Source organism: Arachis hypogaea, chromosome 19 (genome assembly GCF_003086295.3).
Source record: "Arachis hypogaea cultivar Tifrunner chromosome 19, arahy.Tifrunner.gnm2.J5K5, whole genome shotgun sequence".
In the NCBI taxonomy this organism is placed as follows: domain Eukaryota; kingdom Viridiplantae; phylum Streptophyta; class Magnoliopsida; order Fabales; family Fabaceae; genus Arachis; species Arachis hypogaea.
In genome coordinates this window covers 40325208-40329578 of record NC_092054.1, presented here as the reverse complement: position 1 = coordinate 40329578, position 4371 = coordinate 40325208, and the positions used below count along the sequence as shown (strand labels likewise).

Genomic DNA, 4371 nt, shown 5'->3' with positions numbered 1-4371 from the left:
TTGCAGAGAAATACGAGTGGGTTTTACCTCTTCAATTTGAAGCTTTTTCATCACTAAAAGTGGCATGAGGTTGATGCTAGCTCCAAGATCACATAAAGCTCTCTGAATGCTGACTTCTCCAATGGTGCAAGGAATGACAAAGCTTCCTGGGTCTGGCATCTTCTCAGGAAGGGTGTGTTGAATAATAGCACTGCATTCCTTGGTTAACACCACATTTTCTTGCTCCTTCCAATTCCTCTTGTGGGTCAACAACTCTTTCATAAATTTAGCGTAGAGAGGCATTTGCTCCAGAGCCTCTGCAAAAGGAATGTTGATCTGCAGCTTTTTGAAGACATCTAAAAATTTAGAGAATTGTTTTTCTTTGGACGCCTTCTGAATTCTCTGAGGATATGGCATTTTTGGCTTGTATCAGGGGCCTTTGGTAAGGTGGGATAAGTGTCAAGAGAGTTAGGGAACGGGTTGTCTGCCCACTTAGGAGGGGCGTGCTCCACTTCTTCCTTCTTCTCCTCTGGAGCTTCCTTTTCATCTAGATCTTCATTGACCTTGGTCTCAGAACCAGCCACCTTACCACTCCTCAATTGAATAGCCTTACAATCTTCTCTTGGGTTCACCACTGTATCACCAGGAAATGTATTTGAAGACCTTTCAGGTAATTGCTTGTTCATTTGACCCATTTGAACCTCCAAGTTTCTAATAGAGGCTCTGGTTTCTTGCATGAAACTCATCATCATCTCCCACTTAGAATCTTCTTGGGATTTATAATTTGCCTGCTGAGGTGGTTGTTGTTGCTGAGACTGAACTTGGCGGTTATTATAGTTGTTCTGTTGAAAACCGCCCTGAGAACTATTGTTGAAGTTCTGAGATCTCTGAGGTTGATCTCTCCACCCAAAATTTAGGTGATTCCTCCATCCCTGGTTGTATGTCTTAGAATATGGATCATTGTTGGGATTTCTAGGACCACTCCCTATGTAATTCACCTGTTCAGAAGAAGGTTGAGCATAATCATAATTATCATTTTGCACAAAATTACCTGCCATGTCATAGGAGATTTCTTGTGGTGAATTTTGTGTGTTGATAGCTGAGACTTGCATGCCACCCATCTGTTGAGTAAGTAGATTTATTTGCTGAGACATCAGCTTGTTCTGAGCAAGAAGAGCATTAACAGCTTCTACTTCCAACACGCCTCTCTTTTGAGGGGTCTCAGAGTTCACAGGATTTCTGTTAGATGAGTATAAATATTGGTTGCTTGCAACCAATTCAATCAGCTCAATAGTCTCCTCTGGTGTCTTCTTTTTGTGTAGTGAACTGCCTGCAGAAGTGTCTAGGCTCATCTTGGACATCTCACCCAAGCCTTCATAAAAGATATCCAGTTGGGTCCATTTGGAGAACATGTCTGGAGGGCATTGCCTAGTCAGTAGCTTGTATCTCTCCCAAGCTTCATAAAGAGTTTCACCCTCCTTCTGTCTAAAAGTCTGAACCTCCAACCTAAGCTTAATTAGCTTCTTTGGTGGGAAAAATTTAGTGAGAAATTCAGTAACGACCTTTTTCCAAGTATTCAGACTCTCCTTTGGTTGGGAATCTAGCCATAGCTTTGCTTTATCCCTCAGAGCAAACGGGAAAAGCATGAGTTTGTACACCTCTGGATTCACTCCATTTGTCTTCACAGTATCACATATCTGCAGAAAATCATATATAAACTGATTTGGATCTTCATGAGGAAGTCCATGATACTGGCAATTTTGTTGCACCAACCTGACCAATTGTGGCTTCAACTCAAAGTTGTTTGCATTTATAGGAGGCACCACAATACTTTTTCCATAAAGATCCGCAGTAGGGGCAGAATAAGAGCCAAGCACTTTTCTCTGTTGATCATCCCCATTCGGATTTACCACATTGGCATTAACATTATTATTTGTCATAGTGGATTCTGCAGCCTTGCAAAGTCTTGCTTGTTGTAAATGTCTCCTGAAAGTTCTTTCAGGTTCAGGATCAAAGTCTAAGAGATGTTCTTTATCTCTGTTCCTGCACATACACAAACAGAAAATAAGAAAATAAGAAAAGATGGGACTCTCTACGTCAGAGTGTAGAGAAGTCCCTGTGAGGTAACCTGTATAAAATAATAAAATAAAAATACTAAATAAATAAATAAATAATTCGAAAATTTTAAAAATAAAAATAAACAGAAAAAATCAAAATAAAAATAAAAATAAATAGATGATACCAAACTTAATTTCAGAAATTAAAGAAAAATATTAGTGCTAATTTTTTTATTTATTTAAATAAAATAAAAATAAAAATAATTAAAAAAATTAAAAACGGACGAAAGAAGGAAAAGAAAAAAAAAACAAAAAAAATCGATAGCAAAAAGGAAGTAAAAAGAAAACAGGAGCGGATGCACGACTTAAGGAACGAAAGATCGAAGGAAATAAAAAAAAATTACCGTAATCAAAATAAAAAATAAAAATAAAAATTAATAATAATAAAATAAAACTAGTTAAAAGAAAAATTATCTAATTTAAGCAATCAAACAACGAGTAGTTGTTAATCACAATCAATCCCCGGTAACGGTGCCAAAAATTTGGTGCGGTTTTTCTAACCACAAACGTACCGGCAAGTGCACCGGGTCGTACCAAGTAATACCTTACGTGAGTAAGGATCGATCCCACGAGAATTGATGGATTAAACAACAATAGCGTTTGATAGGATTAGTTAGACAAATAGAAAATAGTGTTGGAAGTTCAAAAGGCATTAAAAAGTAAATTCAAGAATTTCAGAAAACAAGCAGCAAATGAGTTGTGAAATATATATGGGAAAACAGTTAAGGCTTTAGAGTTATCTATTTTCTGGATTGACTTTTCTTATTAACTATTCTAATCATGCAAGATTTAATTTATGGCAAACTATCTGTGACTAGACTCTAATTCCTTAGACCTTCCTAGTCTCCTCTAAAATTCATGAGCTGCCAATTTCTTGGTCAATTAATTCCAATTAGAGGGTGATGATTAAATTCCAGTTTATATGCCACAAGAATCCTAATTGTCCAAAAATAAAGGGATTATATGTCACGTATCCCGTTAAATACAAACAATTAGAAATTCAGGATAATATGTTTTCAAGCTATTGTTCAAGTAAAGAGCTTTTCCAAGTTATACAAGAACTCAAATAGAACATGGGTCATACTTCCGTTCCACCCAAATTCATAAAATAAAGAACGAAAACAATTATTGAAATATAAATCAAAACATGAATTAAAATAGAAAAATAATATTATCAATCCATACAATAGACAGAGCTCCTAACCTTAACAATGGATGATTAGTTGCTCATGGAATATGGAATGTGAATTTATATGGAATAATGTTGTGGAATATGTTGTGCTGGAACCACCCTGTTGGGATCCCTTTTATAACTAATCCTAATAATTTAAAAATCAAATATCTAAAATTAAAATTAAAATAATATCTTTTCCTAAAATAATATTTGAATTTAAATTCGAATTAATTAACAAGTCTTCAGCTGATGGGTGGGGACCACTTGATTTGTCCATTCTGCAGCTTCTAATCTGTGTTTTCTGGGCTGAAAACTGAGTTAAAATAGTCCAGAAATTTTTTCCAGTGTTTTCTGTCAATTCTGCAGATCATTCATGTGACGCGTCCGCGTCGTCTACGTGTTCGCGTCATTTGTGCAGATTCCAGTCCACGCGTTCGCGTCAGGCACGCGATCGCGTCATTGCGATTTCCTCCATTTCGCGCGGTCGCGTGAGCCATGTGTCCGCATCGGTATTCGCTGGTCATCTCCTTGGTTTCTTCTCTTTCTCTGCAGAAACTTCATCAAATCCATCCGAATGCTACCTAAAATAACTAAAATTGCACAAAACTCAAAATAGCATCCATAGTGGCTAAAATATAATTAATTCTTAATTAAACCCAACAAATTAGATGCAAATTCACTAGAAAAAGATAGATAAGATGCTCACGCATCAATGATTGGATTAAAGCTAACCTCTCCGCACACAGCAACTGGTAATGCATTTTTGGTGTTGCTACCTCTTCAATCTGGTTCTTCCGCAACAAGCTAGTTTTCGAAGGTAAAGACAATCCTGCACCTTCAGTCCTAGCTCAAATTCGAACCCGAAGTGATGAATTCAGCCGGTTCACAAGGAATATGACTCATTTAAGCACCTATAGTGCTAAGCATGATCGTCCAATATGCTGGACTCCCCCTAGCTAAGGTGTTGTGAAACTGAATGTTGATGGCTCTCTTTTTGCGCATAGAAATAATGCAGCGTATGGTGGAATTGTTAGGAACCATCTTGGAGGCTTCGTGAAAGGCTTCTCTTGTAACCTTGGAAGTTATTCAATTATGCATGCA

The 4371-nt window shown here is 37.0% G+C and overlaps 1 non-coding gene across 1 annotated transcript; it reads left to right on the top strand.

Moving 5' to 3' along the window:
• The first annotated feature begins 1386 nt into the window (after positions 1-1386).
• On the top strand, positions 1387-1492 carry LOC112781305 (small nucleolar RNA R71). The gene has a single exon (XR_003192089.1). It is a non-coding gene; the product is annotated as a small nucleolar RNA R71 (small nucleolar RNA).
• The last annotated feature ends 2879 nt before the right edge of the window (positions 1493-4371 follow it).